We start from the raw sequence: 27,901 nt of genomic DNA, 5'->3' as shown, positions 1-27,901 counted from the left end.
AGCTTCTGTGGGATTGGAATGAAACTGACCTTTCCCAGTCCTATAGCCACAGCTGAGTTTTCCAAATTTGCTGACATATTGAGTGCAGCACTTTCACAGCATTATTTAGGATTTGAAATAGCTCAGCTGGAATTCCATCACTTCCACTAGCTTCTTTCCTAGTAATGCTTCCTAAGGCCCACTTGACTTCACATTCTAGAATGTCTGGCTCTGGGTGAATGACCACACAACTACAGTTATCTGGGTCATTAAGACTTTTTGTACAGTTCTATGTATTCTTGTTACCTCTTTTTAATCTCTTCTGCTTCTGTTAAGTCCTTACTGTTTCTGTCCTTTATTGTATCTATCTTTGCATGAAATGGTCCCTTGATATCTCCAGTTTATTTAAGAGATCTCTAGTCTTTCCTATTCTATTGTTTTCCTCTTTGCATTATTCATTTAATAAGGCCTTCTTATCTCTCCTTGCTATTCTCTGGAACTCTGCATTCAGTGGATTTAATCTTTCCCTTTCCCCCTTGCCTTTCACTTCTCTTCTTTTCTCAGCTATATGTAGACTCCTCAGACAACCACTTTGCCTTCTTGCATTTCTTCTTCTTGGGGACGATTTTGGTCACTGCCTCCTACACTGTATTATGAACCTCTGTCTATAGTTCTTCAGGCACTCTGTCTACCAGATCTAATCCCTTGAATCTATTCATCACTTTCACTGTGTAATTATAAGGGATTTGATTTAGGTCATACCTGAATGGCCTAGTGGTTTTCCCTACTTTCTTCAATTTAAGCCTGATTTTTGCAATAAGGAATTCATGATCTGAGCCAGTCGATTCCAGGTCTTGTTTTTGCTGACCATATAGAATTACTCCATCTTCTGCTGCAAAGAATAAAATTAATCTGATTTCAGAATTGGCCATCTGGTGATATCCATGTGTGGAGTTGCCTCTTGTGTTGTTGGAAGAGGGTGTTTGCTATAACCGATGTATTCTCTGGAAAAACTTCTTTAGCCTTTGCCCTGTTTCATTTTATACTCTAAGGCCAAACTTGCCTATTACTCCAGGAATCTCTTGACTTCCTACTTTTGCATTCCAATCCACCATAATGAAAAGGACATCTTTTTTTGGTGCTAATTCTAGAAGTTATTATAGATCTTCATAGAACTGGTCAACTTTGGCTTCTTTGGCATGAGTGATTGGGGCATAGACTAAGATTACTATGATGTTGAATGATTTGCCTTGGGAACAAACCAAGATCATTCTGTTGTTTTTGAGACTGCACCCAAGTACTGCACTTCAGATTCTTTTGTTGACTATGAGGGCTACTCCATTTCTTCTAAGAAATTCTTGCCCACAGTGGTAGGTATACTGGTCATTTGAATTAAATCTGCCCATTCTTGTCCATTTTAGTTCACTGATTCCTTAAATGTCTATATTCACTCTGGTCATCTTGTGCCTGACCACATCTAATTTATTTTGATTCATGGACCTAACATTCCAGGTTCCTATGCGATATTGTTCTGTACAGCATCAAACTTTAATTTCTACACCAGACAGACTTTACTTTCACCACAGACACAGCCACAAATGTCATTTTTGCTTTGGCCCAGCTGCTTCATTCTTTCTGGAGCTATTAGTAATTGCTCTCTGCTCTTCCCCAGTAGCATATTGGACTCCTTCCAACCTGAGGGGCTTATCTTCTGGTGTCTTATCTTTTTGCCTTTTCATACCATTCATGGTGTTTGCTCAGCAAGAATACTGAAGAGGTTTGCTATTCCCTCTTCCAGTGGACCACATTTTGTCAGAACTCTTCACTATGACCCATCCATCTTGGGTGGCCCTGCAAGGCATGGTTCATGGCTTTATTGAGTTATGCAAGCCCCTTCACCATTACAATGAAGGGTAATGGAAAAGCTGAAGGGAACTCAATCAGAGACCAAGGACCTGTTCAGCACTCCTATCCCAGGCCTTTATCCCCACCACACATGGTCTCAGGCATCATGTTCATTGAATGCCTACCACTTGGTCAATATCATATTTGGTTTTACAGAGAAACAAGTCACATTTTCCTCCTTATTACCAAAGATATTTTTGTGATTTTGGTAGTGAAAATGCATTCAAAGAGCATTTCTAAAGTAAATCTTTCCAAATGTGAATATGTGGATGTTTTCTGTCTGTACATTCAATAACATGAAACTATGATGACTTAAGGAGTATAATTAGAGTAGGGGAAAAACCCACTCTCCTTTCTCCCTAAAAATATGTCAGAATAATTGGGCTTATAAAAGCCTGGAATCACAAAGGCTGATGATGAAAACTATGTGATTGGAATAGTTCCAATTAGATACTTTCTAAAATATTTTTCTTTCCAAAGTATTTTAAGCTACAGAGACGCTCATTAACTGTAATAGAGCTCATTGAAGATGGAGTCTTTAGAGAGAAGCAGAGCTCTGCCAGCCCTCAGGTGCCTGCGTGGGAGAGATACTCTCAGTTCATGGCAGACTCTCTGTGCCCTGTGGGCGTGTGGTCAGTCGTGTCCAACTCTATGTGACCCCATGGACTCTAGCCTGTCAGGCTCTTCTGTATATGGGATTTTCAAGCAAGAGTATTGGGTTGCCGGTCCTTCCTCCAGGGGGTCTTTCCGACCCCGGAATCAAACCCATGTCTTACACGTCTCCTGCGTTTGCAGGCAGATTCTTTACCACTGAGCAACCTGGGAAGGCCCGTCTGTGCCCTGAAATCTGGCCAAAGCATCACAGTGCTATGAAGGCAACTTGTGAGGAGAGGGGCATGTACAGGAATGCAACAGAGTATGGCTGTCAGGGGCAATCACATTTTAGGAGCCCAATAGTCTGGGCTTGGCCTGGTCCCCAGTCTTGAGCAAGCTTGGAAATGTAATTGCAGAGTTTCTCAAGCTATACATGAATGCTTTAAATTCTGTATCAGCTCTGTAAATCTTTGTTTTCATCGATTCACAATTTACCATGTAACCTCTTGTAATCATCATTAGTTTTCAGCAGCTTTGGACTTGTCACCTTGACATCAGAGATCTACAGAGCTGCTTAAATTAATGAAAAATTCCATATAGCATGATATCATTGATCTTGAGACTGTTTTTCTATCCTAATGTTGTTCATTGATTACTAGATTTATCTACCTGTGGTTAACCTACCTCAAAAGCTGGAAAATATTATTCAGCAGAAAGTAATGTTTCTAATACAGTGCGTCAAAAATTACATTAAAATTTCCAAATATAATCCCCTAATACAATTTTTTCTTCTTTTATTATGTTACCAATGATAAAATGACTGCCTCAGAGTTGAAGTTGTCTTGAACAGTTTAGCACCCTCAAGAAAAAACTTTTATACAGATTTTTTTTCTTATTTGAGCACATTACTTTTTTTTAGTGATTTGTTTTGCAATAATTATAGATAGCCAAGGATGCGTAAAAGTAGGACAGAGACTTCAGGTAATCTTGGTCCAGTTTTCCTAACTGCTTACATTTTGTATAAAAATAGGACTCTAGCAAAGCTGGGAAATGGACATTGCTACAATGTAGATGTTTCATTTTATCACATGTGTTGGCATCACTACAATCAGGATACACACCTGTTCCATCACCACAAAGGTCTCCTTCCTGTTGCTCCTATATAGGTACATTTACCATCTTCCCACCCTGGCCCCCATGCACCATCCCTAAACTTTTGGCAACCACTTATCAATCTTCTTTTTTGTCTTCTTGAGAATGCTATATAATGTATTCATGTAATATATGGCCTTCAAATACCAACCTCTAAGGTTGGCACAGTGTTTTACAAGAGCCATCCAGGTATTCTCCAGTTAGTCTTTGTTATTGTTAAGCAGTGTTTCATGGTATTCATGTACCAGAATTTGTTTAACCATTCACTTATTCTAGAACATTTTTGTTGTTTCTAGCTTGGAGCTATTACAAATGAAGTTTCTAGAAACAGTCATGTGCAAATATTTTCATGGACACAAGATTTAATTTCTCTGGGATGAATGTAATGACATTTTTGGAAAACTAATTTATGTAGTTATTTTGTTCTGTTGCTCCTTCTGTCACTGAAAGAAATGGATGAACCTGAATTCCCAGCTCAAGTGCCTCATAAATGACTTGAGAGGTTCTATGTGTGCCCTAAAGGACACTACTATTTCCTGTAGTACAGGGCTGAAAATCAAGCACAGAACCTCAACATGCATCTAGTTGAATTTGCAATGCAAGTTGAACTTGCTGCCTGAAAGGGCATCTCATGTTGAATTAACATGAGGCCTTTGATGGGAAAGAACTAGACCCTCTAAGTTAGGGGGATCTGTGGGAAGATCCTGATGAAGCTGGGGACACTCAGCCCCTAAACTGTGATAAATATTTCTTACCAGTGGCCCCAGCATCAGCGTAGATGGCCTCTTCAACCCCAGTCGAAGTAGCATCCCCTGACACAGGTGTCATGTAAGACAACGCTTGTTCTCCTCAGGACCCATACCTACCACACTTCTTTACTTGCGAACTTTTACTAGACTTAGCTCCAGCAGGTCCCAAAAGGTACACACTCTGACTCATGAGGGAGGGTGCTAAATTCCAAAATAATGACTTTCTAAGTTACACAGAAAAAATATTGGGAAATGTGTGGAAAGGGGTACTGAAGGCATGGGATGATGGAAGAAAGAATGCCTTATAAGATAGGATGAGGTTGAATTTATGTGTTCATTAAATAAGACTGCATTTAATTTGCAGCTCAGAAAGCACTCTGGAAAATTTGGCTGGTTGGTCAGCTGATACATAGACCAAAAGGTGGCTTCTCGGCACCCCATCACCTCCCACCCCCCACCGGCATGGATACACTGGAAACGCTGGACTTGTATCAGTCTAATGGAGAGAAGAACTACAAAAGCTTAATTAGAGAGGAATGTTAGGGTGGATTTATCATTTAAGACATACATACCTGACCGGGGGTGCTGGAGGGGGAGGTGGGATCCAGAAGTTTTACCTTCCACCAATACTATGAGGAATAAATTTATGAGAAGACCATATCAATATCCTTTGTAGACAAAGAATGTCCCCTGCCATACCATTAGACAGAGGATATTGCAGCCATCAAGCCATCAGCCACTGGAGCCACCACTGATAGTGTACCCTGAGGGTATTCAAGATGTAGAAAAACAGGATTTGACCTTAGATGTGCATGTGTGCTAAGTAGTTTCAGCTGTGTCTGACTCTGTGACCCTATGGATTATAGCCCGCCAGCCTCCTTTGTCCAGGGGGTCCTCCAGGCAAGAATACTGGAGTGGGTTGCCATGCCCTCCTCCAGAGGATCTTTCTGACCTAGGGATGGAACCTGCATCTCTTATGTCTCCTGCATTGGTATATGGGTTGTTTACCGCTACCACCACTTGGGAAGCCCTGGCCCTAGATGGTTGAGATGTATATCAAAGGAGTAATTTTACTAAGCCCAGACTATTGCAGCTTCTCATACAGAGAAAAGTGCTAAACTCATTAACTTGATATGTCTGTTTTATTGCTTGTTTGTCTTCTTTTTATTGACATTTGATATTTTACTACCTGGGTGTTTTGTTTTCTTTCTTTTTTTTTTTTTTCCCAGAAACTGCTATATATCCTATTTCTCTTTGAAACAGTCCTCAGAGAAGTTGTAGCCCAGGAAGTCCTCAGTGATATTCCAATAAGACATAATTCTTCACTTTTAGGTTGTGCTTTTTTTTTTTCAGTTGACACCTTGAGGACTCTGTTGTTGCTTCACTCAGTAATTGCATTGGGAAACCTAAATGCAATGAAGGTAATTGAATCCTGGGGTGATAGGAGCCAAGTGGCAATATTCAATTATCAAAAGCAAAGTGGGCATGGTTACTTTAATGAACAGTAGGGTCAAAGCAGCAATCAGAATGTTGATCACAGTGTCCCTGGAAGTGAAATAGATGGGAAGCCTACTAATTTATATTTATGTGTAAAAGCAGCAAGGGAGTAAAAGTCTAGCCTAAGTCATAAAAACAGATCATTATATCTCTTCAATCCATTCCCAGAAACAAGCCAGTTTATGCACCTAGAATCCCTGGAATGAAGGTGAGGCTGGGTCTGCTTGAGGAAGGACCCCAGTGCACTACTAAAAGTTTGTACTATCAATCCTTATCTCAGCCTTCCCCAAGATGACTTTTGGCCTTTTACCAGGGTAACTATGCATTGGGAAAAAGGAAATATTAGACCTTTTGGGAACTACTGACTGGTTTTGAACTAATACTAATTCTAGGAGACCTAAAACTTTGCAGTGGCCCTAAAGTCAGCATACAGTCTTATGGAAGTCAGTTGATCAATGGAGTTGTAGCTCTGTTCTGTCTCACGGTGAGCCCAGTGGGTGTCTGAACCAATCATGCGGCTATCTCTGCAGTTCTGAAATGTATACTTGGAATAGACATATTTAGCCTCATCTGATTCTTCACATTTGTTCCTTGACTTGTGGAGGGAGGGTTATTATTGAGGGGAAGGCAAAGCAAAAGCTATGAGAACTACCTAGAAAAATAGTAAATAAAATTTAACAACACATTCATAGAGGGGTTGGTTGCAGAGTTTACTTCCACCACCAAGGACTCGAAGGATACAGGGGTGGCAATTCCTACCACATCCTGTTTGGCCTATGCAGAAGACAGATGGATCTTGGAGAATGACAGTGAATTATCATAATCTTAACCAGCTGGTGACTCCAGTTGTAGCTGCTGTTCCAGATGTGGTTTCATTGCTTGAGCAAGTGAACACTCACCCTGGTAAATGGTATGTACGTGTATGTATTTAATCTGGAAAACACCTTTTTATCTATCCTTGTCCATAGGCCCACTAGAAGCAGTTTGCTTTCCGTTGACAAGGTCAGTAATATGCTTTCACTGCTCTACCTCACGGGTATATCAACTTTCCAGCCTGATGCCATAATTTACTTTAGTCTAAAACTGATTGACTCTCCCTTTCAGAAGATATCACACAGGTCTGTTACATTGCTGCCTCTCTGCTGGTTGACTCTGCTGCTGCTGCTGCTAAATCGCTTCAGTCATGTTCAACTCTGTGTGACCCCATAGACGGCAGCCCACCAGGCTCCCCTGTCCCTGGGATTCTCCAGGCAAGAACACTGGAGTGGGTTGCCATTTCCTTCTCCAATGCATGAAAGTGAAAAGTGAAATTGAAGTCACTCAGTCGTGTCCGACCCTTAGTGACCCTATGGACTGCAGCCTTCCAGGCTCTTCCGTCCATGGGATTTTCCAAGCAAGAGTACTGGAGTGGGGTGCCATTGCCTTCTCCGCTGGTTGGCTCTAACGAACAAGAAATAGCAACTACTCTAGATTTGTTGGTAAGGCATTTATGTGTCAAAGGATGGAAAATAGATCATACAAAAGGCAGTGGCCTTCTATATCAGTGAGATTTCCAGGGGCCCAGTGGTGTGAGCCATGTCAAGATCTCCCTTCTAAGGTAAAGGATAAGCTGTGACATCTGGCCCCAACCAAGAAATAGGCACAGCATCTAGTGACTTCTTTGGGTTTTGGAAGCAGCATATTCCTCATTTGGATGTGTAACTCCAGGTTTTTTTATGAAGTGACTCCAAAAGCTGCTAGTTCAGAATGGAACTCAGAACAAGAGAGGGCTGTGTAATAGGTCCAGGTTGCCATGCCGGCTGCTTTGGACCATAAGATTCAGAAGATCCAATTGTGCTTGATGTGTCTGAGGCAGCTGTGGATGTCCTTTGGTGCCTTCTGAAGGCCCTTAAAAGTGAATTGATGCACAGGACTTAAGAATTGTGGAGCAAGGTCCTTCTATCATCTAGGTAACCAGTCTACTTTAGAGAAACAAAACATCTGCAACCTCTGTAGAAACTGAATGCTTCACATTGGGCCATCAAGTTACCATATGACCTGAGCTGCCCATCACGAACTAAGTGGTATCTTAACCACCAAGCTGCAATACAGGATGTGCATAGCAACACTCCAGCATCAAATGGAAGTGGTATATATGTGACCAGGCCAGAGCAGGTCCAGAAGGCACAATTAGTTACATGAGGAAGTAGCTCAAAAGCCCACAGTCCTCACTTCTGCTACACTACCTTTTCTCTCCCATCCTGTACCTGTGACCATGGGGGTCTTCCCCACTATGGTGGAGAACTGACAGGGGAAGTCTCAGGCAAGCCTGGCTTATGAATGATTCTGCACAATATGCAGGCACTACCTAAAAGTGGACAGCTGCTGCCCTCACCCTATCTTTGGGACATCTTTGAAGGATGGTGGTGAAGGGAAATCCTCCCTGGGGACAGAATTAGAGGCAGTGAGCTTGGCTGAGGAAGAAACACTTGGGAGGGGAAATGGTCAGACATGTTGAATGAGCAAGGACTTGAAAAAGTCATGATTGGTAAATTAGTCACAAAGAAAATCGGGGAAGAGGTATGTGGACAGACTTCTTTGAATAGTTGAAAGACACAAAGATATTTGTGTTTTATATGAATGTTCCTCAAAGGGTGATCACAGCAGAGGAGGATTTTAATTATCAAGTAGATAGAATGATACAATATTTATTCCCTCTGCCTAGAATGTGCTTCCTCAGCCTGGATTGACTGGCTCCAAAATGGTATTCAACTCTGAACAGGAACATCACTTTTGCTTATGCAAATAAGATTCCCCAATTTTCTCCTAAACTTGCTTCTTACCTTCAAATTATTTGCAATTAAAAAAAACTTGCTGATGTGTTATTTAAATATTTGCTTTCTGAGGTTACCTTTCCTAGGAATTGGTGACTACATGGGGACAGAAACTCTAACTTTTTCCTCACCACTGATCCCTCATGTTTTGATTAAGAAAATACTTGGGAGTATCTGTTTAAACATTGATCTTTGAGCTGATCACCAACTAGAAGTCTGCCTCTATCAACAATTGCACCTCTATCAACTATTGCTTTCTACTGTTTGATTTGTAACATCAGCATATTTATGGTTTACAGTAACATTTTTATGTTTATTATTAATTTTGCATAAATTCATCCTCCAGGATTTGTGTTCAATAATTATTTGTGTTATTTGTGTTCCATTTTCTTCCCTGGAGGGGAAATGGAAGGAAATGGAAACCCACTCCAGTATTCTTGCCTGGAGAATCCCATGGACTGTAGCCTGTAAGGCTCCTCTGTCCATGGGGTCACAAGAGTGGACATGACTTAGTGACTAAACCACCACCACCACCAATAATAATTTGCTGAAAGTCTAATTTTATATGTTAGGTTCTGTTGGTTTTCCACTCATCTACTACTGATTTTTCAGTACTATGTGTTGAAATAATTTGATAGATGCAGCATTATTTTTTCCCTAAGTTATTTTGATATTAAACACTAATAATACATGTTCCCCTTTTTTCTGAAACTGAAAAAAAAGACTTCATGCTAAAAGCCTTAGTAAAGAAATTCTCAAATCAATGAAAAAAATTACAATTGAAGCTTTAAAATTTAAGAAGAAATCTTCTGGTTTAACTGTGGCATCGTTCTTAACAAAATATTTCTATAATTATTAAATTTATTGAATTTTAGGTGTTAATGTATACTAGAAATCAACTTTTTTATATATTTCTGAAAAGTCAACTTGGCTTAAATGTCTATTGTTATTATTGTTATAATTTAAGTGCAACTAGGTTAGGAGGATAGGGATTCAAAATTACACATTTAACACAATTTAATTCATGAGAAAATATTTGTAGATACTTAATAAGTCACCTGTATTAATTCTTTTTTAGCTCTGATAGCCATATAAGTTTTTCTTTTTTTTTGCTGATTTTTATAAAGAGAGTAAATCCTTAAAATGAAAAAAAAATTTTTTTCAAAATGGTGAACTACGCAACTTCAGAATTATTTTGACATAGAAGTTTGCTTGATTTTAGCAACAATTATACATTTCATTGGATTTAACTGTTATGAAGTGAAATTTAAATTCCTCAACAAATGTGCTACACTCCAAGGCTGCATTCATCTGCAATGCAGACCTGTCATTTTGTAGGAAGCACACCTTGCCAATACTGACTGGGGCATTTTTGGTGGTATCAGAATGTAAATTTGAATACAACCTTGATTCTGAGAAGAAAGGGAGAGTCCAGAAAAAAATTGAGCTGAGTGAATCCTTACTTCTCACTAAAGGAGTAAAATATATATATATGTGTGTGTGTGTGTGTGTGTGTGTGTGTGTGTGTGTGTGTGTGTGTGTTGATTCCAATCATTTGTAAAAGCAAATAAAGCAAGCACTTCTCATTTAACAAAATGAAACTAGATGGGCCTCACATGCACATGGGAAAGGGTCTGATTTTGTGGTAATTCAGAATTTTAATCTAAAGACAAGTTTCTCTTTTCAAAGCAATTTCTTCAGTAGTACACACATTATGCCAAATATTCTGCTGGATCTCAGAACTCACTTTCTATATAGATAACGATTAAACTGTAAAATCTTGGGGTGTGGATGCTTGCATGTGTAAGTTAATTAAGAGTTAACAGGAAGGCTGGGACCAAACCTATGTGTTTGTGGTATACAATAACCATAACCATGTGGTTATGGTATGCGTTGGTATACATTATTATTCAATATGATGTGAAAAAGGGCTTCCCTGATGGCTCAGATGTAAAGAAGCTACCTGCAGTGCAGGAGATGCAGGTTCAATCTCTGGGTCAGGAAGATCCCCTGGAGAAGGAAATGGCAACCCACTTCAGTATTCTTGCCCCCAGAATCCCATGGACAGAGGAGCCTGTTGGGCTACAGTCCAAAGGGTTGCAAAAAGTCAGACACAACTGAGTGAGCACACACATGATGTGAAAATGCTCCAAGTTTATTTACAGTTTTGAGGGTTTGATCTGTCCCCTGTAAAAGTCTCTATGGATTTAAGAGGAGCTCTATATTATTCTTTTCCACATATTTTTCTCAGTATCTTTTGGCCAGGCAAGTACAGTGCTGCCAGAGGCCCACAACTTTATTTTCCTAATATAGGTCTAGTGTTACCATTTTATGCTGCATGCCTGGCCCCTGAAATAATCTGAGTTTGAAATGAGATTTGCTTCAGTCCTCTTATTTGACAAAAGAGAAAATTAAAATCAGATTGTTTAAGGGATTTGCCTAAGTCCTGATAGTAGGACTATTTTATGACTTTCATTGGTTTACTCATTTCCTATGACTGCTATCACTAATTCCCACAAACTTAGTACCTTGCAACAACAGGAAAAATTATTTTAGAGTTTTGGAGTTCAAATGTCTGAAGTGAGTCGTCTGAGCTAAATTCAAGCTGTCAGCAGAAGGCTCTGCGGGAATCTATTCTCTTGCTTTTTCCAGCTTTTAGTGAAAGCTCACATTCCTTGGCTCATGGCCACATCCTCAGCCTATGAAACACATTGCTCCCACCTCTATGCCTATCATCATATCTCCTACCTCTTTCTCTTACATCTGCTCTGTCTTGTAAGTACCCTGGCGATCACACTGAGGCCCCTGGGGTAGTCCAGGACTCTCTTACCATCTCAGGATCCTCAATGTGCAAAGTCCCTTTGGCCGTTGGATGTGATACATTCACAGGTTCTAGGGATTAGGCTGCGGGCATCTTTAGGGTGCCCACTCTAACAGAGTGAGCCTTTTTGTCTGATGGGCTACTTCCTCCATTACCAAATAGTAACAGATACACTGTATGGGTGTCTTAGTCTAGAGACAAATGTAATTCAGGCTCAACTTCTTATGAAACACATTATTATTATACTCATGCTTTCTCCTAATTTTAAAAGAAATGAAAATTAAACCAGTTCAATGGCTTGTCATACCTCATAGATAAGTAGGCCAGGCCCTGGATGAAAAAGGTAAAAATGCAACACAGGTTTGTGAATTTTCATTTTCTTCGTTTTTACACTAAGATTTCAGGCCTAATTTGGAGTTTCAGATGAAACTGTTGTTAACTGCACACTGCTTTGGAATGTGCTACCACTTATGGTTACCTTTAACTTGATTCAAGTGTTCACTGAGCAATACAATATTTTGGCCAATGCCTATTGTCACTAGACTGTTTTTAGACAAAATCCAGCAGCCACACAGGAAAGACAGATATCACATCTACATAGCTCTTAGCAGAAAATGCTTTTCCCAAGAGGTGCACTTCTTAATTTCTTACATCCCATATTCTTTCATGCATTCTAGCTTAGTCAAAGATCAGGAAGAAATTTATTTTCCTCTGAAGTACAAATCTACCTACGTTCCTTCTCCAAATTGTGGGTGCAGTCTTTAGCACATGGCATGAAAGAAGAGTCTGACAATTTATTCTGTGACTTTTCCACTATTAAGAATGGCACATTGGTGTCAGTGTCTTTCCCCAGAGAAGGGGCAATAAGACAGCCCAAATTCTCAGGCTGCATTGGGTCTCCTGAGCTCCCTGATTTAGTTTCTGTTTGTTTTTTTTTTTAATTATAAAATGTTTAAAGTGTTCTTTCTTTTTACAATTATTACAAAATATTATCTATGTTTCCCATGTTGCAGAATATATCCTTGAATTCCTCTTCCACCCAATAGTTTGTACTTTCCACTCCTGCACACCTCTTGCCCCTGTCTCCCATAACCACTGGTTTGTTCTCTATATCTGTGAGTCTGCTTCTTTATTGTTCTATTCACTAGGGTTTACTGTATTTTTAGATTCCACATATAAGTGATAACATAAAATATTTATCTGACATTTCATTTAACATAATACCCTCAAGTCCACTGATACTGCTGCAAATGGCAAAAATTTCTTCCTTTCTTATGACTGAGTAGTATCTCATTGTGTGTGTGTGTGTGTGTGTGTATATATAAATCACTTCTTCACTCATTCATGTGTTGATGGACACTTAGGATGTGCTCATGTCTGGCTGTTATAAATAATGCAACTATGAACACTGGGGTACTGCAATGTACCTTTTCAAATTACTCTTTTTGTTTTTATCAGATATACATCCATAAATAGAATTGCTGAGTCATATTGTAGTTCTGTTTTTAATTTTTTGAGATACCTCCATACTGTTTTCCACAGGGCTGCACCAATCAACATTCCCAACAACAGTGTACAAAGGGTCTGTTTTCTCCAAATCCACACCAATATTTTTTATTTGTAGACATTTTGATGATGGACAGTTGTGAGATGATATCTTGCTGTGGCTTTGATTTGCATTTCCCTGATGATTAGCAATGTTGAGGATCTTTTAATGTGCCTATTAGTCATGCCCTTTTTTGAAAAAATGTCTGTTCAGTTCTTCTTCCCATTTTTGAATCAAGTTATTTGGTTTTCTTTTTTTTAAAATACTGAGTTGTATGAGCTGTTTATGTTGGTTATTGATCCCTTCTGGTCATACTACTTGAAAATATTTTATCCTGTTCTGTACATAGTCTTTTCATTTTGCTTATGGATTCCTTTACTGTGCAAAAACTTTTAAGTTTAATTAAATTCTATTTATTTTGTTTTTATTTCTTTTGCCTTAGAAGATAGATCCAAAAAATAATGCTTTGATTTATATCAAAATGTATTCTGCCTATGTTGTCACCTAGGAGTTTTATGATATCCAGTTTTAAATTTAGGTCTTTAATCAATTTTGTATTTATTGTTATCTACAGTATTAGAAAATGCTCTAATTTCTTTCTTTTACATGTAGCTTTCCAGCTTACCCAGCACCCCTTATTGAAGAGACTCTCAACTGTATATTCTCGCCTCCTTTGTTATAGATTAAATGACCAAAGTGTGTGAGTTTAGTTCTGGGCTTTGTATTCTGTTCTAATGATCTCTGTGTCTGCTTTTGTGCCAGTACCATACTGTTTTAATTACTGCAGCTTTGTAGTATAGCCTGAAGTCAGCTGAGCTCCTTGATTTAAGGACCAGCCTCCATGGGGACAAGCTATAATCCTGAAAGAATGAGAGTCTTGTCTTCATCATTATTGCACTGTTGTTCAGTTGCTCAGTCATGTCTGACTCTTCACAACCCCATAGACTGCAGCACACCAGGCTTCCCTGTCCTCTGCTAGCTCACAGAGTTTGCTCAAATTCATGTCCATTCAGTGATGCCATCACACTGTGATGTACTTTTAAAAATGCTATCTTGATCCAGCATAGAGAGCTCTAGCTAGAGGCCAATCAGTTCCCACTCTTGAACAGCTTATTAACTGCACATCCAATCATTTCCCTTACAGGGCTTTCGCATGTTTGCCCTCTAGTCCCCTGCCTTAATTGCTCCAGGGCCTGGTAGCTGACAATTAAGAACAACTCCTCTGCCTCAGAGCCCACTGGATTATCCCAAGTAGCCACTCCTAAGCCTGCTTACCATGAAATGCACATTCTTTCCCAAGGAAACCACAATAAAATCTCTTGTCCATAATTTCCATTCACTTGCTCTGCCTCCTGCCCTCATTATGGTGATTCTCATGTGGCTCTCCATGTGTTGCATGTTCCCTCCTGTTGTAATCCGTGAATATAATAAACTATCTTTTCAATGACTATCATCTGCTGATCTGTTGGCCGTCCCAAATTAAATAGTAATAAAACCTATTAAAGCATACACCTCTCTACAACAAATACTCATTGAAATAATGAGACTCTTAATCCAAAGAATGCATGGAACCCAGAATCACACATGTAAAAGAGTTTATGAATTTAACAATAAAATTTGTAAGTTAACATATTGAAACTGTAATATGAATAGTAAGCCATTTGGAATGTAAAGATGAATGAAGGTATGTTTAAGTAAACAGCTAATGAATGGGGTCTGCTTCACAATTGGTCTTATGGCAAGAAAGAAAAATGCCCACTCATTGAATATTAATTGCACATAAAGCATTTTATAAGAACTGTCTTACTTAATCCTTATCACACATGTCGAGAGTTCTCACTACAAATTTAGAAATTGAGGATCAAGAAATGAAAATAATTCTCTGAAGTCATATAACTAGCAAGATGTACAGCCAGATTTTCAATCAAGTCTGACTTATCCTTGCCATTTCCAAAATGTAAATTTACACTTCTAGGTTTCCTCAGATGTTTTTGAAAAATATTCAGGAGTTAGGAATTGAGGCCGATTCACAGTAACAAGTTGAATATGGAAAAAATCTTTTAAAAGGATGCCAAAATTTAAAAGTCATTTTAAAAGAGAAGAAATTGCAAAGTGTGTTGGGTTTGGTAGGGGGAAAAGTCATCACCATATCTTCAGAGACAAGTCAAGGGCTCCGTTTCTTTTGAAGTTTGTTTATTTTATCAGGGAAAGATGAAAGCTTCTAAAATGGAAGGCAAAGGGCAGGAAACCTGCTGTTATAAGCTGCCTTGATTTCATTTTTTAGTCCCTGTCATTTTCATTTAATTCAGGTTTTGACCTTACTATTTCCTCCCTGAGGGTACAGTAAACAGAATGTTCAATTGCAATGATCTGAAATGATTATTTTCCCAATAAAAAATTATTTATAGCCTATTAATTCTTTGATAAAAGGCTTTGCAATGTAGTTTAAATATTTTTAATTTTTTAAATTTAATTTTTTAAATTTTTTATTTCATTCTGTCTCAAATATTTCCATTCCTTTCTTTCTATGTTAATTGTAGATAAATGATTGATTTATTAATTATTCCTTTTGTAACATCATATATTTTACTCAGTCTAGCTTTTCTCATAGTGCATTTTTTGTGTGTGTGGACATTGCTTTAGTTAATCAGTTGAAATTACCCAAGGTCTTACAGATTTAAAAGTTGTCAACTTTTATCCAAAATGTTTTACCATGTGCAGTTTTATCTTTTGTCAGTATTATTTTGGACCAGTTATTTCTACCAATTATAAAATTTTGCATATTTATATTGCCATTTTCAATATTGACAAACTGTGATTCAGCAATATTTTTACCTGCAATCTATTAGTATTATCAACTCTAATTTATCTTGACTCCTTTTGCCAGATAAATCACTACAAATGAGATAGTTTTAGATGTGCCTACCATCATATTTTTATGATATATATTTTAATTTTTTTATAAAATATTATTTGACCCAACTTAAAAATCACCCTACATATACTCTTCAGAGGAAAAATATAATCTTTTTCATCCTATGAATACCAAAATAGAGGTATTATTTCAATAAATAGTATTGTTGGGCAAGATGTTAGTGCATAACCTGCCAACTCTTGTATAATCTAATAAGTGTGGCCTCAGGCTTGGAACATTTCTTTCCTTATAGCCTGCACTGGGCTTATTACTTGGTTTGCTAATATCTTCACCTGTTCTAAATTTAGCATGTTCTTTGCTCTGTTTAAATGTGTACATCACATGACACCTGGCCAGCCCACTGCTTTATCTGTTCCCACCAGGGAAGAAGTGGTTCCCCTGAAACACAGAGGGGCACGTGCACAGCATCACCTTACATGGGCTGCAGGTGAGACCCAAGGGCCATAGGAGATCATTCACTATTGAGGTTAATCTTGATCTGTCTCTTCTTTATGTGAGTAAAGCATTGTTCCATACCGTGCTAGTGTAAATTGCTCTTTTCTGGCAACCCTAACATCTGTAAGCCCTGCAAGGGGGCTGACAGCCTGGTAGTATTGCTCCTGATGGTGGGATCCTCCAGCAGGGGTATCCTCCCCTGCTTACTTTACAATAATGACAAGATTCCAGCTTTATTTGACCTGCCACACAAGACTGATTGTTCAGTTAAATGAGCAAAATATTAATTTTGCCTTGGATTTAGTAGAAGGAGTGTCCTATATTTTTGAGAGTCTAAGAAATAGCTATAAATTGAAAATCACTAAATCAAAACCAAAAAACCCTAAGCCATAAAAAAGAAAATTTCTTCATTCCTTTCTTCCCTGCTTTCTTCCCTCCTTCCTTTTCTCCTTCCTTCCTTTCTAATGACAGTATTCCCTCGACTATAATTTTTTATTATGAAAGCTTTGAACCTCATATTGGTGTTTTTGTGTTCTCTATCAAAAAGATGCTGTTAAAAAAAAATTCAAAAGATTAAGGTTGAGAATGTGATTTTGACACATTTATCTAATCACACTGGGTTTTAGTTTCCTCACCTGTAAACTGAAGTTGACAATACATTTATCACAGAACTGTGTGCAGACTAAATGAGCTAATGAGTGTGCATTCACACCCAGAGTTACTGGCATATATTAGATCATCACTGGGTTTCCCTGGTGGCTCAGTGATAAAGAATCCACTTTCCAATGCAGGAGACTCAGGGCACATGGGTTCAAAACCTGGGTTGGAAAGATTCCCTGGAGAAGGAAATGGCAACCCACCCCAGTATTTTTGCCTGGGAAATCCCATGGACAGAAGAGCCTGGTGGGCTACAGTACATGGGGTCGCAAAAGAGTCTGACACAACTTAGCGACTAAACAACAACAAATTAAATCATCTATTCACAGTAGCCGTTAATAACTTAGCTTTTTTCCATGAGGAAAGCCTAAATTTAAAAGTAAGAGCTTAACTCTGGACTGAATGTTTTCTATTGACTTCTATCAACAGATATTTTTCTCTTTTCCAGTTACCTAAATCCAAGCAGGTCTTCTAACAAGAGGACAAGATTTAGGAATAAAACTCAAACTGAGGGAGAAGTTTACCTCTATGCTTCTCAAATCCTTTAGTTAATAAACATATAAATATGATCATTTGTCTTAATGCTACCTTTCTCCAATGATGACTTTCTTCTCTCTGTATGCATATCTGTATGAATGAGCCAGGATGGGGAATAAAAGAATGAATGACGTTTGGTGGGAACCTGTGTCAAGTGCTGTATTAAAAGATTTCTCGTTATTTCTCTTTATTAGTTCTCAGAACATCCCCTGGAAGTAAATATTATTCATTGATTTTATTTATAACAAAATTAATACTTGGAAAATCTGACCCATTTTTGCAGAGATAACATACTCAGGAAGAAATGGACTGGGTTTTGAATTCCTGCTGATTTTATGTTCTTTCTACTATACCAGGTTTCCATGGACATGGAGACTGTATCCTCATAGTCAAATGATATGATTATTTGTATTACTTTTCAAAGATTTACTATAATAAAATATACTATTTACATCCACCATAAATGGAACAGACTTTTGGACTCTGTGGGAGAGGGAGAGGGTGGGATGATGGAAGAATGGCATTGAAACATGTATACTATTATGTAAGAAACGAATTGCCAGTCTAGGTTTGATACAGGATACAGGCTGCTTGGGGCTGGTGCACTGGGATGACCCAGAGAGATGGTATGGAGAGGGAGGTGGGAGGGGGGTTCAGGATTGGGAACTAATGTATACCCGTGTTGGATTCATGTCAATGTATGGCAAAACCAATACAGTATTGTAAAGTAAAATTAAAAAATAATAATAAATTTTTTAAAAATCTTCAAAAAAGTATTTTTATTGATTCTGTGTATTGCCTTTAGATTCAGAGTTTTTGTCACCATAAACTGCAGGCTTAGCTGGGCAAATCTGCATATAGTGTTGTTCTCATTAGAACTCATGTATCCAGCTCTCCCAACAACCAGAGCCAGAGACGATGAGCCAGAAAGAAATTACAAAGTTATAAGGGGAAGTAAGCAAGACAAAGGAGAGTTGTAATGTTTTTTGTCTTCAGTGATAATAGAAGAATACATTGGTAGCCTTCCTTTTTGATCAGTTTTTATCAGGAGGCTCAGAATTGACCACAAAGACTTGAGTTATCATATTGTTTTAGTTAAATTAGTATAGTCTATTGTTGTTTTTTTAATGTGTATTAGACCAACTTGGTGAGAATATATGTGACTCACAATTGAATTGTGTCAAATCACATTTTTCTGAAACAAATTTAATGTAGCAAAGAGTTTTTAAAATGTTGATGCCAAATTGTAAAAGAACGAAAAGGGAGGTGGAGTTGAATCTGAGTAATATACACAACCAAAATACAAAACACCACAGTAAATTGACAGCAATAAAATATGTGGTATTTCATTTGCACTACACTAAGACATTGATATACCAAGGAAAATGAAAGAAAAAAAAAACCAGAGCAAAATGAAATAATGCAAGAGACTGGTAAGGACTAAGCATATATGAAGATGACAGAACTGAAAAGTAACAGAAGATAAGGCAATTTCTTTTTAACATCATTTTGCCAAAGAATAAAAATGTAACGTTTATACAGTTTTAAGAAATATATCCACATGCACACTTGTAGATAAGATTGATGAAATCCTGTCTATATAATAGAGGAAAATCTATTTTACTTTGGACCTGAAACTACAAATTTTGGGTATCCTTAGTCTTCACAGTTTCATTGGAATTATTTCAACAAATTAGTTGGATAAATTTACGATTTATATATAAACAGTGTTTACTGCATAGAAAAATCTGTAGCTAGTATATACAGATTCCCCAAAATGCCTTGAGTATTAATTGATCAATAAACCTGACAGGATGTGCACAAAACTTCATTAATAGTAGATAAGATAGACAGAGGTGGCAGAATCAGAGGAGGGAAATTTTCCATGTCCTTTGAAATCTTGAAAATTGTGATTTTTTTTTTTACAAATCAATTTTAAATTTCTCTGTGATAAATGAAAATTTTAAATATATGCACTAATACTTTTGGAAGCATTGAAATGAAGCTTTTACAAGGTCCTGAGCTTCTTTGTGTAACAATGTCTCCATCATTCAAGCTCCTGAGATTCAGTCCAACAGCAACAATGAAAACAGTCCACATGCCTGGTTACAATTCTCTCCAGTATCACCCTTTAGGTCACTTTCAAATTTGAGCCTTCTCAGCCTGTTTTTTCTGATCTACAGGGAGTGTCTGTTGCAATACAATAATGAGGAATTGCCATACATTTTGAAGGCTATTTTTTGGTTTTATGGAAGATGGTGGCAGAATCAATGGCATCGGTTTTCCTATGTAGTCATCACTTGGGAGGGCACATGATATACAAAAGAGATCAGTCAATGAACTTCAGGATATTTGTATTTGCATAAATTCAGATGACAAGCAATTATGTCACATACTTTCTTGACATATAGTACACTTTTCCTTGAAAGTGTATTCACATCTATAAATAACTCAATTTAAGGAGATATATATCTTTTCAGTGAAAATTTTAAAAAATCACAGCAATGCCTTGCACAATAAATCAGAGAAATAAAATGTATAGCTCCAACTTTCCAATTCATCTGGAGTCCCAGTTTCTACCTCCACTTTTGATTTTGCATCATATTTCTTTTCATGCTGAACACTTCCATTTGGAAGTTCATATTTATGATTTTCCACCTGACAGTATCTGTGCTTTGTGATTTTTACCTTCTTGTTCAAAGGAATCATTTTTGTTGTAGATCCTGCACTCAGAGCCATGTTCATATGAGCAAAATAAACTCAAAATTTAGTTTAAAAATATTCCTCATTAGGAAAAAATACCTGTAAAAGTCTATATTTATGATTTTCAAATAGAATATTGATTATTCTTCATGTGGCAGTTTCCTTTGTAGTTATATTTTAAATGATTTGGCAAAGCAATGAGAAATGCAAGGCATGTTTCAATGCTTTGACTATTTTCTAGCTGCATATAGTATTTTCTCCTTGTCACTAACTTTTAATAGTTTGAGACTAGGAAGTACCAATGTATTATTTTCCTTATCCTGTTTAAGATTTAACAAAAATCTCTGTGTTAAAATTTTTCATCATAGAAAATTCTTAGCTAGTTTCTCTTTAAATACTTTGAATTTTGCCTCTGTTTTATTGTTTTTTCTCCTATTGAGACCAATTACACATATCTTAGAAATTTTGAGGATATCTTAAAGGTCTCTTATGATTTTATTTTCCTTGATTCCTATTTTCTCTTGTTGTGGAATCTGGAGTCTCAAAACACACCTCAGAGGACACTCAAGGCAGTGGAGTACAGTTTATTACACCAGCGGATCCAAGGGGGAATCAGTTTCCAACAAGGACTCTGATGTTTCTGAGAGGCCCAGTTTTATACCCTTCGCTCCATGACTGATTATATGTTAGCAACCTCTTTGTTGTATATGATTGAATTTTACAACAAATAGGTGCCAAGAGAACAAACAATTAAGGTTAAAGGGAGGGGGAGGACAATGATTATACATCAAGGGGGATGTCTCCATGGTTAATCTATCAGGGGCAGCCTGACCTCAACTACAATCTCTGTTTGTCATCTGTAGGGGGGAAGTCTCCAAGAGACCTGTGTTTCACTAGCAACAATTTCCTCACTCTTGGGCAGGGTTCAGGCCCAGTTCGCATCCTGTCTTTGGGATGGATGACAGGCTTCAAGATGCAGTCTCTCCTGCTTTCCCCACACTGGCTCCAACACTCTCTTATCCATTTTAGATATTTTCTATTGATTTGCTTTCTAGTTCAACAATCCTGTTCAAACTGCTCTTAAGCTTACCGTTGTCATAATTTCAGATATTGTATTTTTCAGTTCTAGAATGACCATTTGATTATTTTCATAGACTGAAATTTTCTGATAAACCTTCCATTTTTCTCTTCTTCATTTGTTTCTTAAATGAATCAGTTACTTCACTTTTTAATATTTTAATTGAACTATAATTGATTTACAGTGTTGTTTTAGTTTCCAGTATACAGCAAAGTGACTCAGTTAAACCTATATATGAATATATTTATTCTTTTTTATTGGAGTATAATTGCTTAACAATTGTACATTAGTTTCTTCTGTACAATGAAGTGAGTCAGTTATATGTATGTATGTATATATATATATATATATATATATATATATATATATATCCTCCCTCTTGGATGTTGTCAGTAAAATTAAATTTTCTTATTCAGGCTTCAGAGGCAAAAGAGCAGAGCACTTCTGTGGGTGTCAGCCACACCTCCTGGGAGTGTCCTAAGAAAAACATGATAGATAGGGAGAGGATCTTGGAATTTGTTAAGTGCCTAGAGGAGGTCTGTCCAACTACTCCCTGGACTTAGCAACATTCCAAGATTTGCAGGACAAAGCAAACAGGATTGTAAAAACTTAACATAATACCAGAGCTGCAGTTTTGCTCACAAGCTAATAATGATATAGGTTTGTGACATGAGGATTATAAGCAAGGGCCTGAGATGCAGCAATCTAAGTCTCACCCAGGGAGCAGACTGCCTGGGACATTTTCCCAGTCGGAACTCTGGACTGCTGTTACACAGGGCTTCAAAGTCTGGATGTTGGCAGATCCAGTTTGGTGATCTATGTACTATTGCTCTCCTCTGCTATTTTTTTTTTTTCTTTTAACATTAGTGTGTTGAAAGTAGACCAGATAGTTCTCTGATAAATATTTGTATTGTTTATCTGTATATAACAAATGGCTTAGTTTGTTAACAAATACTTTGAATCTGAGATGAAAGTGCAAACTTTTGGCAAAACAGATGTGCCTCCCACCATCCCCACCAATCACCCATCTAGATCATCAGAGCACCAAGCTGAGCTCCGTGTGCTACGCAGCATCTTCCCATTAGCGATCTATCTTACACATGGCACCATGTATCCTCTCAGTTCGTCCCACCTTCACCACCCCTCCACGTCCACGTGTCCCTTCTCCACCTCTGCTTCTCTATGCCCACCCTGCAAAAATGTCCATCTGTTCAATTTTTCTAGGTTCCACATATATGCATTAATATGCAAGATTTGTCTTTCTATTTCTGACATATTTCACTTTGAATGACAGACTCTAGGCCCACCCATATCTCTATCAAGGACCTAACTTTGTTCTTTTATATGTCTGAGTAATATTCTATCGTATATATGTACTACATCTTTGTTATCCATTCATCTGACTATGGACATTTAGGTTGCTTCCAGGTCTTGGCTATTGTAAACAGTGCTGCAGTGAACACTGGAGTACATGTATCTTTTCGAATATGATCCTGCAATCCTCCTCCTGGGCATATATCTAGAGAAATCCATAATTCAATTAGTTATTTTAAAGTCCTTGTCAACCACAGGTAAGAGCTGGACTATCTGTGATTCTGTTTCTATTGTTGCTTTTTCCTCATGATTACCAGTTACATCATCTTGCTTCTTTACATGTCTGGAATTTGAGAGTGTGCCCGGCCCATCATTAAAGGACCCAATGACATCGTCCACTATTGAAGGAGTTTTCCTTTCCTATACACAAAGCATGAAGGTTGATTCCCTATGTCGGGTGCTGGAAAAATACTTAAAATCTGCCAACCCAGAAAACAGCTCCACAGAGGTATATGTAAAAGAGGCCTTTTATATAAGCAGGTAGACACAACCCATTGCATACATGTAAATCATCTTTATGTATCAAAAGGAAAAATGAACTTCTGTCATCTTTTCAATAAGCAGGAAGTCACAACTTGAAGCTAAGTGCCTGAGGTCCCAGAGACAGGAGGACATCTCTTTGAAATACAAACAAGGAGGACTTTCTTCTTGTTGTTCGTATTTCAGAGAGCTCCAAAATCTCCAAGAAAGGCATTCCTAGCATGTAAGACCAGCAAGAGTCTCATTTAACTTTCAGAAAGATGTGTCTATACAGGAAGCCCAGCCTAATGCTCTGTGATGACCTAGAAGGGTGGGTAGCCAGGGGGAGGGAGGCTTTACAAAGAGGTGATACGAATATAATTAGGGCTGCCTGCAATGGAGGATACCTGGGTTCAATCCCTGAGTCAGGATGATCCCCTGCAGAAGGAAATGGCAACCCACTCCAGTATTCTTGCCTGGAGAATTCCATGGACAGAGAAGCCTGGTGGGCTACACTCCATGGGGTTGCAAAGAGTCAGACATGACTGAGTGACTAACGCTACATGGCAGAAACCAACACAACATTGTAAAGCGATTTTCCTCCAATTAAAAAATAAAGTTAAAAAATGTGTATTCATCTCATAGAGATAGAAAAAGCACTTACAATTTCAAATTTTCTAAAGAAAATGCAAAAGAGGAATGAGGAAGATGAAGTTATTTTGATCTTGGACAGCACGGTAAATTTTAAGCTTCAGTTCAGTTCAGTCGCTCAGTCTTGTCTGACTCTTTGTGACCCCACGAATTGCAGCACGCCAGGCCTCCCTATCCATCACCAACTCCTGGAATTCACTCAGACTCACATCCATTGAGTCTGTGATGCCATCCAGCCATCTCATCCTCTGTCGTCCCCTTCTCCTCCTGCCCCCAATCCCTCCCAGCATCAGTCTTTTCCAATGAGTCAGCTCTTCGCGTGAGGTGGCCAAAGTACTGGAGTTTCAGCTTTAGCATCATTCCTTCCAAAGAAATCCCAGGGCTGATCTCCTTCAGAATGGACTGGTTGGATCTCTTGCAGTCCAAGGGACTCTCAAGAGTCTTCTCCAACACCACAGTTCTTCAGCGCTCAGCCTTCTGCACAGTCCAACTCTCATATCCATACATGACTACTGGAAAAACCATAGCCTTGACTAGACGGACCTTAGTTGGCAAAGTAATGTCTCTGCTTTTGAATATGCTCTCTAGGTTGGTCATAACTTTTCTTCCAAGGAATAAGCGTCTTTTAATTTCATGGCTGCAATCACCATCTGCAGTGATTTTGGAGCCCCCAAAAATAAAGTCTGACACTGTTTCCACTGTTTCCCCATCTATTTCCCATGAAGTGATGGGATCGGATACCATGGTCTTCATTTTCTGAATGTTGAGTGTTAGGCCAACTTTTTCACTCTCCACTTTTTTTAAAAATGATGCTCACCTTTACACATGTCTTCCCTGGTGGCTCAGATGGTAAAGCATCTGCCTACAATGCAGGAGACCCAGGTTCAATCCCTGGGTTGGGAAGATCCTCTGGAGAAGGAAATGGGAACCCATTCCAGTACTCTTGCCTGGAAAATCCCATGGATGGAAAAGCATTGTAGGCTACAGTCCATGGGGTTGCAAAGAGTCAGACACAACTGAGTGACTTCATTTTCACTTTACACGTGTCAGAGTTGTGCACCATCAGGATTGGGTAGCGGTTTTAGTGAGCTTTCTACTTTTGTTCAGTTTACCTCTGTTCCTTTCAACTGAGAGTCCAGTATATCTAGTGGTTGCAGAAGATCCGTATCCTCTTTACAGCTTACTCTTGAGCCAGCCAGACAACTGCTTCAAAATCTCATAAATGTCTTGCGTGAAGAACCCACTATATGTTACAGGTCCCTCAAGTCCCCAACTCTGTCACTTTAGTCCCAGCAAAGTCTTCTGCCAAATGTAGCACAGAGCCTCAGGCTAGAAGCAAGGATAGAGCCTCAGGGTCAACTCACTCCTCCCCCTAGAGGTCTCATCTCAGGATATCTTGTTTCCAGGCCCTGACTACTATTGAGACTACAGAAGTCCTACTATGTTTCTCAGAAGTTTTGGCATAGCTCTTTCACTTTCCATGCAAAATTCAGCTAATGTCTTCTGAGGAAAGCCAGAATGTGCTTAAAACCCTTAAGGACTCCCATTGTATGATTCTGTGTAACCACCAAGAGCTTTGCCACTTTCTCTTTTTCCCAGAGGTTGTCCTTGACCTTGGCCAAGTCCAGTTTCTCAGCCAATGCCCAGAACTAGCAAATACCCCTTAAGGGTAGGGAAACTTTCAGCTTGCCTGGAATTGTCATCCCTTCTTGACAATTGTACTTCACCTGGTTCGCATGCTTTCTATAGCCCTCCAATGTAATTAAAAATACAATCTTTGTAATTCTTTCCTTTCTAGGTATTGTTAGCAAGACTGATGGTGCATTTTGGTATATATTGGAACCCTAGAATGTTCTCATGTTATTCCTTGAGGTTTCACTTTAAAGACAAAACATTGACCCCTGTTTCCTAATTAAAATAATATCCAAAACCTACAAAGAACTCATAAAATTGAACATTAAAAAACTGAAAAACCCAATTTAAAAAACTGGGCAGAGTATCTGAATGCACATTTTTCCAAAGAAGATATACATATGGCCAATAGGTACATTAAAAAGATGTTCAACACCACCAGCCATCAGGGAAATGCAAATCAAAACCACAATGGGAATTACCTCACACCTGTCAGAATGGCTATTTTAATAACAATAAATAACAAATGTTAGCCAAGATGTAGAAGAAAGGGAACACTCATGCACTATTGGTAAGAATGTAAATTAGTGCAGCCACAATGGAGAACAGTATGGTGATACCTTAAAAAAATAAAAATAGAACTACCATAAAATCCAGCAATTCCTCTCCTTGGTATTTGTCTGTGTGTGCTAAGTCACTTCAGTCATGTCTAACTCTTTGCGACCACATGGACTGTAGCCCGCCAGGCTCCTCTGTCCGTGGGATTTTCCAGGCAAAAATATTGGAGTGGGTTGCCATGCTCTTCTCCAGGGGATCTTCCTGATGCAGGGATTGAACCTGTATCTCCTGTGCTCCTGCGTTGCAGGTGGGTTCTTTACTGCTGAGCCACTGGGGAAGCCCACTGGGTATTTGTCTCAAGAAAACAAAAACACAGATTAGAAACAATATGTGCACCATTATGTTCATTACAGCATTATTTACAATAGCCAAGATATGGGAGCTACCTAAGTGCCCATCAGGAAATGAGCAGATAAAGAATATGTGGTATACATATACACAACGGAATATTACTCATCCATAAAAAGAATGAAATCTTGCCATGTGTGACAACGTGGATGGACCCAGAAGGTATTATGCTAAGTGAAATAAGTCAGACAAAGAAAAACAAATAAGGTATGGTTTCAATTATGTATGGAACCAAAAAAAAAAGAACAAAAATTAATAAAATCAAGAGTTTAAATACAGAGAACAAAGAAGAGGTTACAGACCAGAGAGGGATGAGAGAGGAGAGAAATAGATAAGAGAGATTATGAGGTATAAAATTCCAGATGCAAAATAAATGATTCACAAATATAAAGTGTATGTATGGAAGTATAGTCAATAAAGTCAATAAAACTATGTAATATCTTTTTTAGTGTGACATATTGTATCTAGACTTATTGAAATGTATATAGGAATATTGAATAACTACGTTGTATAACAGGAGCTAACATAGTGTCATAGGTCAATTATACTTCAAACAAATAAACAAACACACCAACTCATAGGAAAAGAGATCAGATTTATGATTACCAGAGTTGGTGGGGGAGAAGGATTGAATCAGGTGTTCAAAAGGTACAAACTAACAGTTATAAGATATTTAAATACTAGGGACATTATATACAACTTGATAGATATAATTGAGACTGCTATATGTTATACATAAAAGTTGTTAAGAGAGTAAATCTGAAGAATTTCCAGCACAAGAAAAATTTTTCTACTTCTTTACTTTTTATCTATATGAAATAATGGATGTTCACTAAATTCAGCGTGATAGTCACTTCATCATGTATGTGAATGAAATCTACATGCTATACACCTTAAGCTATACAGTGTTGTATGTCAATTTTATCTCAATAAAAATGGAAAATATTTAAATAATAATAATATCATCTACATTTTCCCAAAAATTTTTAACTATTAATTCTCCCAAAGCACAAGTTAAACAAATATCATCTGATTTTTCTCAAATGCCTCTGTCCCTGTAATGAGTCACTTCCTGTTTTGTTTCTTTTTCTTGACGTCTCACATTTTTCTTAAATTGTGGTACTTTCACCCTAGGCACAGACATATCATTGCAAAAGTCCCTCTACACCATCTTTCTCTCATCTTTGTAATCTGACATCTAATTGGTTTAAAAATGAATTATTAATTTGTTTCTATGAGCTATAAACAAAGCAGGATTGCTTTCATTTGCTTAGCAAAATAGAGGGATGTTTTAATGTGAATAATAACTCATTAATTGGCTTGTTATGTTTGCATAGCTATTTTAGAGTGGAGTGCAAGTTCAGTACATTATATATAATGGCTTAGAAAATTTAATAGTTAAATTATATGCACAGCTT

At 38.0% G+C, this 27,901-nt stretch overlaps 1 non-coding gene and 1 pseudogene across 1 annotated transcript; both read left to right on the top strand.

Annotated features, from left to right (window-relative positions):
• The window catches only part of LOC102176961, a 107,566-nt pseudogene that overhangs the window by 63,517 nt on the left and 16,148 nt on the right, over nucleotides 1–27,901 (top strand).
• On the top strand, nucleotides 24,717–24,788 carry TRNAC-ACA. Its single transcript has one exon. It is a non-coding gene; the product is annotated as a tRNA-Cys (tRNA).

The sequence above is a fragment of the Capra hircus genome, chromosome 8 (assembly GCF_001704415.2).
Source record: "Capra hircus breed San Clemente chromosome 8, ASM170441v1, whole genome shotgun sequence".
Classification (NCBI taxonomy): Eukaryota; Metazoa; Chordata; class Mammalia; order Artiodactyla; family Bovidae; genus Capra; species Capra hircus.
Note: the sequence above shows the minus strand (reverse complement) of the source record. Positions and strands in the feature narration are given on the sequence as shown.